The sequence below is a fragment of the Dendrobates tinctorius genome, unplaced genomic scaffold (assembly GCF_039654945.1).
Source record: "Dendrobates tinctorius isolate UK_male_01 unplaced genomic scaffold, ASM3965494v1 ptg000098l, whole genome shotgun sequence".
NCBI classification, from domain to species: Eukaryota; Metazoa; Chordata; class Amphibia; order Anura; family Dendrobatidae; genus Dendrobates; species Dendrobates tinctorius.
The window spans coordinates 29,164,347-29,182,499 of record NW_027361766.1 but is presented as its reverse complement, the minus strand read 5'-3'; the positions used below and the strand labels follow the sequence as shown (position 1 = coordinate 29,182,499).

The following is an 18,153-nucleotide window of genomic DNA, read 5'->3' as shown; positions in this document are numbered from 1 at the left end:
CTTAAATACCTTTTCTCATGATTTGATACACCTGGCTATGAAGTTCTAAGCTCAATGAGGTTACAAAACCAATTTAGTGCTTCAGGAAGTCAGTAAAAAGTAGTTAGAGGTGTTCAAATCAAGAAAATGATAAGGGTGCCGATACTTTTGCACCGGTCAAATTTTGTTTAAATGCAGATTGCACATTTTCTGTTAGTACAATAAACCTCATTTGAATCCAGAAATATAACCGAGTGCATCAGTTATTAGATATATGAAATTGAAATAGCTGTTGCAAAAGCCAAAATTGTTATAAAGAAAAAAGGTTAACATTAATAGGGGTGCCCAAACTTTAACATATGACTGTAAGTAACAGACAGAGAGAGAAACTTGAGGAGAGTTCATAACAGCAAGTACCTCAGATAATAGCGTTAAAGAGGAGACCTCACAACCCACCTGTATAAGGAGAATCCCAAATTGCTTTCAGGCTGACCGACTCCTGTACCATCTGTAACCTGAGCCCTGGACCGTACAGCACAGTAACAGGTAAAAGGAAACTTCACTCTGTTCAGTCTTCTGCATCCTTCCTGTGTCCCCTGCTCAAAACTGCTACATCACTTGCCTAACACTACATCATCACCATCTCTCAACATCTTTCATCTGCTCTGGGACACAGCTCTACCTGTGGAGAGCTATTCCAACTCTGCTGCATCCCTCCATCAGTCCCAGTGTATGGACTTGGACTGCATATCCGTTTCTCTGAAATCCTTGCCTTATGTCTGTCGCTCAGTTTCTGCTTTGCCCTTAGTTTAGTTCATTTTTGCCCTCATCCAAGATGGAGTCACTAGCCTCACGGGGGCCATCTTACTTCCTGTGTTGATCTTTCTTGTTCTTGTCTGCTCTGTATATAAGGATGCTTTGTATGATTACTCATTGCTTGAGTATACTTGTTCTTGGACTTGTTATCAAGCTGGAAGGACTGCTACCTAGCTCGTCTCTTCGTTACCTTGGGATACCCCGCTTGCCTGTGAATCTTGGTCTCGTTGTAAAGACTTGTTTCTTCGGATCAGCCTCTGCACCCACCTCCACTTGAAAGACTGTTTCCTGCTAGCAGGCCTGGCCTGCTCTCCAGGTCTCCGTATCTGGCAACTTGGACTTCATACGTCTCCACGGTCTGTACGGCTGTTCACTGCATTATTATCTTCGTCTGCTTTTACCCTGCTGTGTCTTATCTGTAAACCTGCTTGACTCTGATAAACACTACGGAACTAAAAACCTATAAGCTTAGGCCTCTTTTCTGATCCACGTCACCGACCTCCATTGCACTTAGTATATAAAGTTATAACAGAATACTCAAGCCATTAAAGATGGAGATCTCTGGGTCAGATTCTATGGAGGTACGAATGAAGAAACTCTGCTCATTTGTTTCTGGACTTCATGGGGAGCTGCAGGCTATTAAAACAAAGCTGGGGACCTTAGAATCACAAACCAATCATAATGCGAATGTGGCCGATACGTCTATTCAGGCCTTAGCGTCTCTACTTTCAAATGTAGATACTACAGCGGCAGCTGTGGTTGCTGCCCTGGACAAATTCCAGCTCCGGGTCCGGGTTTTCCTAAACTCTCACCATTCATGTTCGGTGGTGAAAGAGAGAAATTTCGGGGATTTTTGAATCAATGTCAGCTGTATTTCTCTGCATGTGCGGCCCAGTTCTTAACTGATCGAGATAAAGTATTGACTATGATTATGTTGCTAACAAACAAAGCGTTAGCCTGGGCTAATCCATTGATCGAAACTAATGATGTATGCCTGAATTCTTTGAATGACTTTATTGCAGCAATGTCTCAAATGTTTGATGACCCCAACCGAAGTTTAACAGCAGAAGCTGCACTACTGACACTTCGTCAAGGGAAGCGTCCGGTGGTGGAATATGCAATGGAATTCCGGAGGTGGGTGCTGGATACTACATGGTGCGATTCTTCAAAGTATGCAGTGTTCAGGAGGGGCTTGTCTGCTTCAATTAAGGACGAACTGGCTCGAGGAGAATCACCTACTAATTTAGCTGACTTTATACATCATTGTATTCGGATTGACATTCGTCTCACTGAACGTCGACAGGAAAAATGGGCTGAGGCTAATCGTAATAACCTCATGTCTTTCCCTTCCCCCACCAGGGAGGCGTCAAGTAAGACTTTATCTCAGACGGAGTCAGAACCTATGCAGGTCGATGCAGTACGGAGAAAACTCATTGATACACGTAAGGAATATCGTTTCAAGGAGAACTTACGTTTCTATTGCGGAAAGTCGGGTCATTATATATCGGAGTGCCCTGGAAAAAAATCGCAAGTCCACAGCTGCAGTGACCGTACTTGACTTTTCAGATATATCTTCGGTAGGATCTCATTCACATAGTCAGGAAATAACTGCTGCAAATTTTGAGTTCCCTGATGATTCATCAGAAGCCTCCTCACCTGTGAATATTGCCTTACTTTCTGCGAGTTCTACCACAGCAAGGAGAGATTCGCTCTGTTGCATTTCTATCAAGATCTGGGTACATTTCCGCTGGATCACGTGCTCCGCCATGATAGACTCTGGAGCTTGCAGCAATCTCATGGACACTTCCTTTGCTGAGAAACATGGCATTCTTTCACGAAAGAGGGACTCTCCGGTGTTTATGGAGACCGTGGACGGGTCTCCATTGATATCTGGGCCTGTGAAACTTGAAACAGTCACACTAAAAATCCATATGGGGGTGGATCATTCGGAAAAAATGTCCTTTTTACTGATTTCCTCTCCTAATTTTCCTATTATTTTAGGTCTGCCCTGGTTGCGGCTGCGCAATCCTATGATCACTTGGACAACAAAGGAGTTACAATTTCCAAATGAATCAGCAGCGTCTGGAGAGCTGGCTCCAGTGAAAACAGCAGTCGCGGTCGACTCGACACTACCGATAGAGTATCAGAATTTCAGTGATGTATGTGACAAGAAAAATGCGGATAAATTACCGCCACATCGGCCATATGATTGCCTCGTGGAATTATTGCCTGGTGCCGCGATTCCATTCGGGAGTATTTATCCATTGTCTGGTCCGGAATTAAAAGCTCTTAAAGAGTTTATTGACGAAAATTTAGCTAAGGGGTTTATACGACCATCGTCCTCCCCAGCGGGTGCCCCAATCTTCTTTGTCAAAAAGAAAGATGGTTCACTTCGCCCATGCATTGATTACCGGGAGCTCAACAAAATCACAATCAGGAACTCTTACCAACTCCCACTAATTCCCGAGTTACTTGAGAGAGTTCGACACGCCAAAATCTTCACCAAATTGGATCTTCGTGGAGCGTACAATTTAGTACGGATTCGTCCTGGCGACGAGTGGAAAAGGGCATTTCAATCACGTTACGGACATTTTGAGTACCTAGTTATGTCTTTTGGCCTCCCTAATGCACCAGCTACGTTCCAGCACTTGGCAAATGATGTTTTCAGAGACATACTTGATGTTTTTGTTGTGATTTACTTGGATGACATTTTAATTTTTTCCAGCAATCTCGAGGATCATCAGCGACACGTGAAAATGGTTTTGGATCGTCTACGGCAAAATAACTTATACATTAAACTAGAGAAATGTGAGTTTCACAAAACAGAAATTCAATTTTTGGGATATGTTATTTCTCCCCAGGGTCTCAGCATGGATGCAAGCAAGACGCAAGCCATTCAGGAGTGGCCAACTCCCAAATCAGCGAAGGAGGTACAGCGATTCATCGGATTCGCTAATTTCTACAGACGATTTATTAAAAAATTTTCAGCGATCGTTGCACCCATCACTCATTTAACTCGGAAGAAAACGCCATTTGTCTGGTCACCGCAAGCTCAAACAGCATTTTCCACATTAAAGTCTAAATTTATGACAGCTCCCGTTCTCGTACATCCTGACCCAGACAAGGCCTTCATAGTGGAAGTGGACGCCTCGGACTGTGCTGTAGGGGCCATACTCTCGCAAAGGACAGGTGAGAAAGATCTCTTGCATCCATGTGCCTTTCTCTCTCAAAAGTTATCACCTGCAGAAAGGAATTACGACGTTGGCAACAAAGAACTGTTAGCCATTATAACCGCATTTAAGGAATGGAGACATCTGTTACAAGGAGCATCCCAACAGATTGTTATACTCACGGATCACCGAAATCTCGAATTTATGAGGTCGGCAAGATGTCTAAAACCCAGACAGGCTCGATGGAATCTTTTTCTTAACCAGTTTGATTTTGTCATTTGCTATAGGCCGGGCTCTCGCAATGGAAAGGCTGATGCACTGTCCAGGATTCATTCAGATGAAGCAACTCCTGCTTTGTCTCCAAGGACCATACTATCTGAGAAAAACTTTGTAAGTGTCCTACATAATCAAGATCTTTTAACGGAGATTAAGGAGGCTTTTGCTGCATATTCGCTTTTGGGCCTACCCCCCACCCAGGTAAATCTAACTTTCTAGAATGGACTTTGGTTTCAAGGACAGCGTTTGTATGTTCCAGAAACAGTAAAACTGAGTGTCTTGAAACTAATGCATGACTCTAAGTTTGCCGGCCATAGGGGAGTTAAGAAGACTCAGGAATTTCTGTCTCAGTTTTTTTGGTGGCCAACCTTTCGGAAAGATATGCTTCAGTATGTGTCATCATGTGAGGTATGTGCCAGGTCAAAAGTTCCTCGCTCCTCACCAACAGGACTCTTGCAGTCTCACAGACCAGGTCACTGCCACTGTGACACTTCCCCTTTAATAAGCGGCCCGGTACAGAGTAACCCCACTACCCTGGCGGGCGCTTCAACTTTGCTTCACAAACAGGATATCGAAGCCCGGGATCACCGGGTGCTGTGTGCCCGAGATTTGACTGAACTGAGAAATGACTAAGCAAAATGTGCAAAGGAACAAACTTATTGGATTGTGATTTGGACTGTAAAGATGGCTGCCGTGGCGGTTTTACGAGGTGTGCAGTGAGGCGTGCCATTGTGGGCGGCACCCAAGAAATAGCGCAAAGCAACATGAACCTCCCCTATCTGTATTTCTATGCAACAGCATCACGGCCGACACCCAGAGGGGTCTGTATCCTAGCCTGGTATGGCAGGAAAGGGAAAAGGCACCGCCTCCAGGAGGTGGAGAAAGGCCCTGCGGTGGGAAAGAGAGTGGAAGAAAAGACAGTACACCAGGAGGCCATAATGGAGGGTGGAAGGAGGCCTGCCGAGTGCGGGAAAGAAGTGGAAAGTTCTCCCAGCACTGCGGAGCCAGGCCCCAGCCTCTCAGTGGACACCGACCTGGCACGCCAGGAGCAGGAAATTGAAGAGCTGGGCAGGAGTCTGCGCCAGCGGCAAGATCTCCTCGCCAGAAAGAAGCAGGCTGTGCTGGAGGAGACTGCCAGATCCCCGGTACCCACGTCACCGGTACCTACAGCACCAGCACCCACACCACCGGAACCTGTGGCAGATGACAGCAGCACTGGGAGAACAGGTACGGGCGCCACCCCTGGGACATGGGAGGCCCTGCTAGTCCCCATCGGGTTAACACCAACCCCCGAATCTGGCCAGGTGGTCATGGACGTCACCTCGGACCGAAAAAATTGCACCCAGGGGAGAAATCTTAGAGCCAGTCCCGATACAACAGCCACTTCCCGCTGTGCAGCGCAAGCCGGAGGTCCTCATCTGGGAGGATAAGGAGACTAATCTCATGGGGTTCCCCATAACAACGGAGGAATTATGCCGCAGGCAGGTCGTTAAGCTAGAGCAGGAAGAGAGGGAGCGGCAGACCCAGCGAATGACCTGGCGGAGCAGGACCTCCTCATCAAAACCCTGGCACGTGGAGAGCATATTGGCAGCGGGAACTCAATGGGTTGGGGCTAGAGTTGAGCGAAAAGGGTCGGTCAAATTCAAAAGTCGCCGACTTTCGCCGAGCGAAACCCGACCATAGTGTGAGGTCGGCCATGTGGTCGCCGACCTGAGCGCCAAAGTCACGTTTCCCATAATGCTTTCAGGCGCCTTTTCTCTGCCAATGAGCAAGGACGCACACTGTAGGCGACGTGATGACATGGGCAGTGGCCACCACCATCTTAGAGAAGGGCATTGCAGTGATTGACTTGCTTTGTGTGGCATCACAGTGGCTATAAAAGCCCTGACCGCCGACCGCCATTTTACTTCTGCCGATCTTAGCATAGGCAGAGGTTGCTGATGCTGTTTCTCAATAGGGAGGGTGTTAGGCAGGAAAGAAAACAACATTCTGTGCTTGTGCTGATAGCAATTGTGCTGTACAGTTAGTGTGCAGTGACAGGGGAGGATTTTTTTGTGTGCAGCAGTGCTGGTTATTAGGCTGCCTTATTAGGCTACCTGATAGCTGCATTGCTGTGTGCACACTGCTGTGCAGACTGCTTTTTACACAGCACTCCTACTTTTATTCTTTTTTTCTGAACAGTTACCGAGCATTCATTTTTTCCCACACCGCATATAGGTGTACGCTCCTCACACACTACCGTGTACCGGCTGGCATCATGGACAAATACATGCTATCTGTGTGTGACTCTGGGAAAAAAATAGATGGAGATTTACATTTTTCCATACATACACCGTATAGAGCTGTCCGCTTCTGATACAGTACCATATATCTGCTGTTTGGATTACGGTCAAATCCATACTGAGACAGCGTCTGTGACTAAGGAAATATATACGGAGATTTAAATTTTTCCTTACACAGCTGTACGCTCCTCATACAGTACCATATATCTGCTGGTATTTTTTGTACATTTTCCCAAACATGAGTAAGTATGGTGGAAGAGGCCGCGGACGTGGGTAGGGGGGGCAGCTGGTACTGATGGTGGTGGTGGTGCATCTGTTGGTTATGCCAAAAGCACAATTGCAGCTAAGGCAGGAGATGTTGAGCCTGCATCATCATCTGGCTCAAGAAGGCCTGTAAGGTTCCCTTTTCTGGGAGTAGGTAAACCGCTTTTAAAGCCGGAGGATCAGGAACAGGTTTTAGCTTACATTGCCGAAACAGCCTCCAGCTCTATCGCCTCCTCTTCTGAAGTTTCAAAAACTGCAAGCACTGAGTCATCAGTGCAGGCTTCTGGTGAGGAAAAACACCTTTCCTTGTGTCCTTCACCCCCACCAAAAGTGAAGGATGTGGCAGGCCACACTTCAGATTACTCCATGGAGCTCTTTTCACATACCATGCCTGGGTTATCAAGTCAAATCCTGAATTCCCCAGTCCAAGATTAATCTGACATCACTGCTAGATGATTCTGCTGGTACATTGACCCAGAGCACTACATTGCCCTTGCAGTGTACTGAGCCAGAATCTGACCTTGATGAAACTCAGGTGCCCCTTCCCGCATACTATACCACCTTACACGGTGACAAAGAGGAAGGTGCAGATGAAATTGAAGAGGAGGTGATGGATGACCCAGTTGTTGACCCGGATTGGTATCCATTGGGGGAAGAGGGTGCCGCTGACAATAGCTCAGAAGAGGAGAATCCGCAGCAGGCATCGTCATTGCAGCAGCGGTTATCTGGCAGGCCCGTAGCTGTCCAAAAAAGTGGTAAAAAAACAAAAAGAGTTGCAGGACAGCTTGGCCAGACGGTCAAATTAGCACAGCGTGCAAGGCCTGAAAATTTATACCATAGTAGAAAGATTGCAGTGTGGCACTTTTTTGACCAAAATCCTATTGATGAGGCAAAGGTTATCTCTTAGAAGTGTGGAAGGACCTTTAGCCGGGGGAAAAATCTCCGAAATTTGAATACCAGTTGCATGCTTAGACATTTAACCACCATGCACTTGCATGCATGGATGGACTACAAAACCTCAGGTAGCACATGTGCACCTGCTCTGACTGAAGGTAGCCAGCAAAGCTCCATCGCTTTCCCCACTGTAAGCCCACCGGTAAGCACACCACCAGCAAGAAATGTTGAGGTGTCGTTGCAAGGCCAAAGCAGTCAGGGAATCACAATGTTTTTGCAACAAAAGACTGAATAAAGGCCATCACCACCACCACCATCACCCTCACCAACCCCCTCTCAGTCCGTCAGGTCCACCGCTAGTTCCCCCATATGCAGCTCTCAAGTCCAGCTCACCCTACCAGACACTCTGAGTAGGACAAGAAAGTACTCATCCTCTCATCCGTGTATGCTGGCTTTGAATGCCTACATTGCCAAACTGATCTCATTAGAGATGATGCCCTTCCATTTGGTTGAAAGCGAAGCGTTCCGAGAGCTCATGGCCTACGCTGTCCCACGCTATGACCTACCCAGTCGGCACTTCTTTTCTAGAAAAGCCATCCCTGCCCTCCACCTGCATGTGAAAGACCGCATTGTCCATGCACTCAAACAATCAGTGAGTGGAAAGGTGCACCTCACAACAGATGCATGGGCCAGTAGGCATGGCCAGGGCCGTTACGTGTCCATCACTGCGCACTGGGTTAATGTGGTGGATGCAGGGTCCACAGGGGACAGCGACGGTGGGACAGTGCTGCCTAGCCCATGGTATAGGAAACAGTTGGCTGTAGGCATCCAACCCTCTTCCTCCAGAAGCGAAAGCTCGTCGACAGAGCGCAGTCGCACGAGCACTCCATCCGCAGCTGCCAGTGTTGCACACGAGGTGTCCCACTCTCGAACAGCTAGTGGTAAGCGTCAGCAGGCTGTTTTAAAGATGATGTGTTTGGGCGACAACAGACACACCGTGGAGGTACTGGCCGAGTACTTGCAGTGAGAAACTGAGTCATGGCTGGCCAGTCTACATCATGAGCCAGGCAAGGTAGTCAGTGATGACGGCAGTAATTTTGTGGTGGCCATAGCCCGTGCAAAACTCAGTCACATACCTTGCCTGGCTCACACCTTGAACCTGGTGGTGCAGTGCTTCCTAAATAATTATCTGGAGTTAACAGCCCTGCTCCATAAGGTGCGAAGACTGTGCTCGCACGTCCGTCGCTCGCCCCTAGACTCCAGCTGTATGCAGAGGCTGCAGAAATCGCATCCCCCTCCCCAAGCAATGCCTTATCATAGACGTTGCAACAAGGTGGAACTCCACCTTGCACATGGTTGACAGGCTGTGCAAACAGAGGCAGGCTGTAATGCATCTGTGGGAGGATACACGGGCAGGCAGTTTGAGGGCAGACATGGAGTTGTCAGGTGTGCAGTGGTCAAAGCTGAAAGACCTCTGTAAAGTCCTTCAGTGTTTTGAGGAATGTACCCGGCTGGTAAGCGCAGATGATGCCATCATAAGCATGAGCATCCCACTTATGCGTCTGCTCATGCAAACTTTGACGCACATTATGAATCAGGCATCTGCAGCGGAGGAGGAAGAGGAGGAGGATTATTTTTGGGAGGAGGATGCTTCTCGGGGGGCAAGAGAAAATGTTGACTTGCCAAGGTCAGGTACAGGGTTTGTGCATGACTGGAGGGATGTGGATTTGGCAGAAAGTGCTCCTCCACCCACCACTGTCAGTCCATCATTGACACCTGGAACATTGGCCCACATGTGTGACTATGCCTTGCGGATCCTAAAAAGGGACCCCCGCATTGCCAAAATGATGAGGGATGACGACTACTGGTTGGCCAGCATCCTCGATCCATGCTATAAAGGCAAATTACAGTACATCATGCCACAGGAGAACCTAGAGCTAATATTGGCAAACAAACAAGCAACTCAGGTAAACTGTTTGTTAGAGGTATTTCCAGCACACAGCAGCGGAGCAGGTTCTGCCATGAGCCGTACTGGGCCAAACAGAAGAGGTGTTCGTGGTGCATACAGCCAAACTGGCATTGGAGACAGGGGTTTCATGACCGTGTTGTGGACTGATTTCTCGAGGACCGCTCACACGACTGTTAATACTGAATCGATTGCAACAGACAGGAGACAGCAGTTGACAACTATGGTTCAAAATTACCTCTCCTCCCCTATCTATGTTCTCCCTCACAGTTCATTCCCCTTTGACTACTGAGCCTCTAAACTGGACACCTGGCCTGAATTGGCACAATATACCTTACAGGAGCTCGCTTGCTCTGCTGGTAGTGTGCTATCAGAAAGAGTCTTCAGTGCTGCTGTATCAATCCTGACAGAAAGAAGGACCCGACTGTCGACCCAAAATGTTGGTGATCTCACCTTCATTAAAATGAACCATGCCTGGGTTTCAAAGGATTTTGTCCCACCTTCCCCTGATGACACATAGGTTGCCAGCAAAATGGCTTGCTTTGTCCTCCTCTTCCTCGGACTTCTGCAAATCCTCCATTTACAGCTGCTGAACGTCCAGCCTACACCTCAACATATGCCAGTTTTTCCACCTCTCTAACTGGGCTGTACCCCACCCAAGGGCCTGCGTCAGCACCTGGCGCACCTGGGCAAGTGCCTGGGCCCTGAGCAGGTGGTGGGCCCACTCGTGGGCGACGGCACTGGCACAGGGCCCCTCACAGTACGCCGGTGTCTGTGACGGTGGGGGGGCCACTCGCCGTCACAGACACCGTCGTACTATGAGGGGCCCTGTGCCACAGCCGTTGCCCATGAGTGGGCCTCCATGCTTGCTCTGGGCACCAGCACTTGCAATACTTACCTGTCCCTGCTCCACCGCTGTGACCTCTTCCGCGTTTCCTGACAGTGACATTCAGGTCAGAGAGCACGCTGATGTCACGTCTGTACGCCCTCTGCCTGAACAGTCCAAGTGCAGAGAGCTTGAATATGGTGATGCTGAGGAGTCTAGAGTGGAGCAGTGCCCAGTGAGGAGATGTATTTCGTTTTTTATCATGTTTGGAGCAATATATGGGGATCATTATACACTGAAGAATTTTGTATGGGGCCCATGATACACTTGAGCATCATATGGGGCCCATAATATATGGAGCATTATATGTGCCCATCATACACTGGAGCATTATAAATGGGGCCCATCATTCACTGGAGCATTATAAATGGGACCCATCATACACTGGAGCATCATATACGGGGCCCATTATACACTGAAGCATCATATGGGGCCCATTATATATGGAGCATTATACACTGTTTGCACAATTATTATTAGGCAAGTTGTTTTTGAGAGGATTCTTATTATTGAACAACAAATATGTTCTCAATCAACCGAAAAGAATAAATATCAAAGCTTAATATTTTTGGAATATTTCTGGAAGTTGGAGTGGGTTTTTTTTTATTTGGCTATCTTAGGAGGATATCTCTTTGTGGAGATAACTATTACTCTTGCCTAATAATTCTGCAGTACATTTAATCAAAACCAAATATATACCCATCTCACTAGTTTATTTTCACCATGCAAACCAATATAACACAAAATGTAGAAATAAACACTTCTGACATTCCAAACCAAAAAAAATAAAAAGGGACCAACATCGCCACCTTTCTATATGATGAGACTCAAAAGCCTTCCATTCATACATTCTGTCAGTTGCTTGATCTGTTTACGATCAACATTGCGTGTATCAGCCACCACAGCCTCCCTGACACTGTTCCGAGAGGTGTAATGTTTTCACTCCCTGTAGATCTCACATTTTATGAGGGACCACAGGTTCTCTATGGGGTTCAGATCAGGTGAACAAGGGGGCCATGTCATTATTTTTTCTTCTTTTAGACCTTTACTGGGCAGCCACGCTGTGGAGTATTTGGATGCATGTGATGGAGCATTGTCCTGCATGAAAATCATGTCTTTCTTGAACGATACTGACTTCTTCCTGTACCACTGCTTGAAGAAGGTGTCTTCTAGAAACTGGCAGTAGGTCTGGGAGTTGAGCTTCACTCCATCTTCAACCCGAAAAGGTCCCACAAGTTCATCTTTGATGATACCAGCCCATGCCAGTACCCCACCTCCACCTTGCTGGCGTCTGAGTCAGAGCGGAGCTCTCTGACCTTTACTGATCCAGCCTCGGGCCCATCCATCTGTCCCATCAAGAGTCACTCTCATTTCATCAGTCCATAAAACCTTACAAAAATCTGTCTTAACATATTTCTTGGCCCAGTCTTGACGTTTTTGCATAATAATTCTACACACAGTGTATAGGCCCATCATATACTGGAGCATCATATGGGGCCCATCATATACTATAGCATCATATGGGGCCCATTATATATGGAGCATTATATAGGCCCATCATACAATGGAGCATCATCCATGGGGCCCATCATATACTGGAGCATCATATGGGGCCCATCATATACTACAGCATCATATGGGGCCCATCATATACTAGAGCATCACATGGGGCCCATTATATATGGAGCATTATATAGGCCCATCATACAATGGAGCATCATCCATGGGGCCCATCATATACTGGAGCATCATATGGGGTTCATTATTTATGGGCCATCATATAGGGTATGGAGCATTATATGGAGCACACATGGGGCCTATTCTGTATGGAGCATTATGTGGAGCCCATTCTGTATGGAGCAATATATGGGGCTCATTATTCTGTATGGCGTACTATGTGGTGGCCATAATACTGTATGGAGGAATATACTGTCCGGTTTTTGAGCTATTGTAGAATTTAAAATAGATATCAGTCATGTAATGTAAGAAGTGAAGTATTTGTCATTGCAGTATACCAATATTTCTCTGCCGTATCGGAGCATCATGAATTGTGGTATGTGTTAAAGGGGCCCACTGACACTCTTTCGCCCGAGGCACACAAAAACCTGGAGCCAGCCCTACCCTCCCACCCAAAACTTTAGCCAAATAACCCCCCGTTTTAAATGCATAACTATTTATTATAAAGTAAGTTAAGGTTGACAAGGTTAAGTTATAAGAATTGATGTAGTTGGCATTGAAATGGGCACTGTAGGTGTGTTTACTGTCCTCCACTCCCTGACGACTTTGCTTCCCCATTGACTTGCATTGGGTTTCGTGTTTCAGTCGGACCTCCAACTTTTCCCGATAGTCGGACGATTTCGTTCGACTTGACTTCTGAGAAAGTCGGGTTTCATGAAACCCGACTCGACCCTAAAAAAGGCAAAGTCGCTCAACTCTAGTTGGGGCATGGTTCTCTGTTTCGACCTGGAAATGGGGTACGGCTTCATCCAAGACTCTAAACATGCCCCCAACCTGTTTGTAAACAGGCGGGATGTGGAAGCCCACCTTATCCGGGGACATCCAAAACGTGACCTCTTCCCGGGGGAACGCAGTTCATTCACTCGCCACTATGGAGTGAGAGGCTGGTACGCCTTACACGTACTCTGGATCCCCGCGGAGCTGGTAGTCCCGCAAGAACACCAGGGGGCAACAGTGTCTGCAGTACCACCATCTACCGCCACAGCAGCAGCAACAACTCCAACGTCAGCAGTAATACAGGCTGCAGTTATCCCTGCAGTTCCTTGGGCTGTGATCATGCCAGAAGCAATCCCGGCTGCGGAAACAGCAGCAGACCCAGTAGAAATTCAGTCAACTGAGGTCCCACAAGCAGCGGCTAACCTGGCTGCTACAGAAACCACAGCGTCACCAGTTGTGACCTTTTCAACTACTACTTCCACAACAGCTGCAGGAGGCAGCAAAATCCAAATTTTGCCCTGGAAGCAAAAGAATGTGAGTGCTTCCACCACATCAGGAGGCTGTACTACTCAGCCCCAGTAAATTACAGTGCATAGTAACTGAACTAACTCCAGCAAGATTGTAAATAGTTCATGTTTTAAAGTTAACCCAGAAGGGTTTTGCAAGTTTTGTACTGATTTCATAGGATACTGATTTCATATGAGACTAGGAGATCATGAACGCTGAATGGTCAAAAAAATTTCCCTTGTAAATAGTTCAGCATCTCTTTAGGTGTTCCTTCTTTGCTTTACATATAACCTTTGGAACAAAGATTCAACCACTGAACAATGACTACAGAACAAAAACCCTTTAGGTGTGGCCAAAGATGTGGTCCAAGGGGGAGACCAGTTGTCTTGCAGCCCACCCAAAACCAACGTTGGAGGTTTTGAGCGGGTCCTCCACTAAGGACACTAGAAGATACCCTGGCTGGGATAGTATCCAGCAAATACCTCACTTGATAACTGCTTTGATTGTAAATTAATAAAAGTGTTATTATGCTTGTAAATACCATGCCACATGTAAAGTACAGGTTATTTTATAATGTAAAGTGTACATTAGTATTGTATAGTATTACAGGATAAGATTATTGCATAAGGACTTACTAGGATTACTGTATAGCATTTGTAAATATAAGATAGTGTTATAGTAGCAGGTATTATTTGATGTGTGATAGTAATAATGATATGTAGGGTTCTGAAGCACCTTTTGTAGAAAATGTTATGAAAGTGGCAATGCTTGATAGGAAAATTGCTAATGAGCAGGGAAAGCATTGTTGCAGGGACAGTGTGTCCAGAATCAGGTGGTGAACCTCATACTTAGCAACGGTTGCTACCCACAGAGTTTAGGGAAAAGAATAAGAGCTAGTATTGTATATAGGTAGATGTAAAAACATAAGGTAAGCAGGAATAGTGTGCCCTGACCTGATAGTAAACTTCTCAGTTTGTAACTGTTGCTGCCAGTAGCACTTTAGAATAGTGATAGCAATTGATAGGATTGGATAAGTACATAGGATATAAGATAACATTAGTAAATTATAGATAATGTAAGATAATGTTGTTATGTAACATTAAAGAAAAGTGTCTCCCATAAAGGGAAGTTGCTTTTAATAATGGTTTATTTATTGACAGTACTGTTAAAATATTTTTGTATGCTCCCTGTAACATCATTGTACTCTATTTCAGCCCACGGATGTGCTACATTTAACGGGGGGGTATGTGGCACCCCTGAGGGTTCAGTCGCCACAGAGGTACTGCACCTCAACAGAGGTGTGGTATCCCACTTCCCAGGTAAAGTGGAGGCACCTCACAGGACTCTAACACCTGCATCCACCACTCACTTATAGTAGCAGGGCACCCTGGATGGACCCTAATGGAGGAGGATCTCATCCCTGCTGAGTAATGAAAGGGTGTTAGTAGGTGGGTGGAGCTATGATGAGAGCTGGAGAAGAGAGTGAGTCAGCAGTCTCCCCTTAGGGGAGGAAGTGAGAGGACGTGTGCAGCAGTTCCCTGTCAGCAGGGGCTGCTGGAAGAAGCACTGACAGAACTTTTGCGACTAGTCTATATTTAGTTCGTTTATTGCAGCAAATATTTCATCATTATGATTCTTTCAATCAGTATTTTGCCTATATTACAGAAGGACTGAAGGAAACTCCCTGAAGGGGAAAAGGATTCCCAGAGGCATGGGCTGAGCAAGTGCTACCCTTGGGGCTCATTCCACACTGACGGACGTCAGGTGGGGGAAATCCAGGTCTCAGAAGGGTCTTGGCCCCTAGCCTAGTAGAGTGGACAACAGAACTCAGCTAGCAAGCCGACAGCTGTGGCAACTTTATGTAGCCCCAGAATATAGTCCCCTGAGAGAAAAATGCAGCCACACCACAGAATATAATGTAGCCCCCCATAGATTATACTGTAGCCCCCTCATATAGTATGATGTAGCCCCCCAGAATATAATGTAGTCCCCTGAGAATAATGCATTCCCCCCACAGAATATAATGCAGCCCCTCTCCACCCCCATCATTGTCCTCATCACCACCCCATCACTGTCCATTCCAGCAACTCAATCATTGCCTCCTCCCCCACCACCATCATTGTCCATTTCATCACCTCCATCATCACCTCCATCATTGCCTCCCCCCACCAACTTCATTGCCCATTGCATCACCTCCATCATTGCCTCCCCCACTGCCATCATTGCCCATCACCTCCATTATTACCTCCCCTCACCGCTATCATTGCCCATCACCTCTATCATTGCCTCCCCCCACCATCATTGCCCATCACCTCCATCATTGCCTCCCCCACTGCCATTATTGCCCATCACCTCCATCATTGTCTCTCCCCACCAATATCATTCTCCTTCCCCACCACCTCTCTCTCTCGCACACACACACAAAGCACTGCATCATTCTTTCACACTCACACACAAAGCACCGCACCACATACACACATGCAGGCACACAGCACAGCTCACCTCCCCGCAGCAGCACATCCTGGCAGCCTCTTCCTCATCTTTCTGTCTGAGACAGCGCGCTGGATGATGATGTCATCCAGCTGGGCTGTCTCAGGAAGCGCCGGGCAGGAAGCCGGGATGTGCTGCCCTGTGTGTCTGTTTGCCTGCGTGTGTGTATGTGGTGCGGTGCTTTGTATGTGTGTAGTACGGTGGTGGGGCTTTACATGCGGGCAGTATTAGCTGCAGCCTGCAGCTAACGCTGCCTGCTATTAAAGAGAAATGGTATTCACGCCTCTCCACGCTCATAGGGGCTTGGGGAAGCATGAATATTCATTTTGCTTTAGCAGCAGGGACAGGATCCTTTCTCCAGCTGCTGCTACACTGGCACAGGGCGGGCCCCCTTGACTCAGGGGCCCCATAGCCACTGGCTGGGGGCCCCTGGAGTAGTGGGGGTCCTATGCAGCTACTGGCCAGTATTCCAGCAGATGTCAGTACCTGGGCCCACCAGAGAATCCTCCAGTTCTCCGGTGGGCCAGTCCGAGCCTGCGTGTCTATAAGTGCAGTTAATGTAGTAACATAAACACTGGTAACCATGTTCTCCCTGTATCAGCCCCGCTTCAGTACTACGTCACTGCAGAAAAATTAAAGAAGCTCTCCCAATCATTTTTGGGACATGTGCTGCCGAGAACAATGGCAACCTATGCATACATACTGAATAACCTTTCACTGATCGTTCAGTATATATCTGAAGCACAGCCTGCCAATGTAAATAGGAAATTAAACTACCGCTGACCGATGCATATTGTAATATAGTGAGGGCCATAAAGAGTCTCATCTTATACCTGCAGCACACACAATCATCAATAAAGTTCTATCTTGCACTATCCAAACCTGACCTCTAGCATAAAGCTGATCAGTCCTTAGTAACACCCACTACATGCTACATAAGTATTATCACTAGGTAAGAAAGTCCATTGCATTCCCATTACATTCTGCACAGATGAATAGTACATTACATACCAACATATCTAGGGGGGAGCTAGGCATGTACCTGGGCACACTGATGACTGTAGGGCAGAGGGACACCAATTACTGTTTTTCTTTTTTTAACCGACTCCTGGAGTCATTATTTGTAAAGGTACTGTCACACTTAGCGATGCACCAGCGATCCCGACCAGCGATATGACGCGGTCAGGATCGCTGGTGCATCGCTAAGTGGTCGCTAGTGAGCTGCCACACAGGCAGATCTCACCAGCGACATAGCAGCGGTCGGCGGTCGCTACTTACCTGTCAGACGAGGCGATCCTGACGTCCTCCCGCCCACGTCCACGTGTTGCTCGTCGGCGCCACAGGAAGCTGACGACGAGAAACGGTCCAGGGCGTTCTCGCGCGATCAGCGATAACCAGCGGGGGAGTCGGTCGGACGTAAGTATCACACACAGCGATATCGCTAGCGATATTGCTGCTGCATCACAAAACCAGTGACGTTATAGCGATATTGATAGCGATATCGCTTAGTGTGACAGTGCCTTAACACTGTAACAAGGATTGTTTCAGGGAATTGAGCTGCATACTGATCTGGGTGTGATCCGATGTTGGGACGCCCTTTTCTGAAAAATCCGCACTTGTAAAAATTTGGCAAATTATGTTTCTGATTCATTAGGACCCAAATCATTAAAAATCTGTCATTTAAAAAAAAAAAAAAAGAAAATTGCTAATTTGGCAAGTAATGGGTTAATTATTGCTACAATAGATCATCTGGTTGCATTTTTTCTTACCTCGCTTATACAACCGAATGAAACTTGTCTGTTCTGTACAGAAGCTGGAGTCCAAAATGGCAGGATGTAACAACTTTTCACCTTTTAGATGACTATCCTTCTCCCACGCCTTAGAGGTGGCATCTGGACATTTTATTGTTAATTCAAACGCATATAAAGTAATGACCTTTTACACATCTACGTCACTCTAACAATAGTTCTAGTTTTAAATCAACACTATTAAAATTGAAATGTAAAGTGTATTAAAAATGTTTTTCACCTTTTCCTTTAGTTTAAAGTGTCCAATGTCTGCATTTTAATGTTACCTGGGGATGTTTGAAATATAGAACAAGGTCCATAGACATGAATTATGATGAGCTTTTACTTAACTATAACCGATTTCCTGCAGGTTTGTTATTAG

General features: G+C 46.7%; 1 protein-coding gene across 1 annotated transcript in view; it reads right to left on the bottom strand.

Annotated features, from left to right (window-relative positions):
• LOC141099139 (sushi, von Willebrand factor type A, EGF and pentraxin domain-containing protein 1-like) overlaps positions 1-17,920 on the bottom strand; it is a 233,144-nt gene extending 215,224 nt beyond the window's left edge. Inside the window, exon 1 of the mRNA XM_073587275.1 lies at positions 17,754-17,920. The gene's annotated coding sequence lies outside the window, so the exon portion shown is untranslated. The remainder of the gene's footprint in view (positions 1-17,753) is intronic.
• Positions 17,921-18,153: the final 233 nt, after the last annotated feature.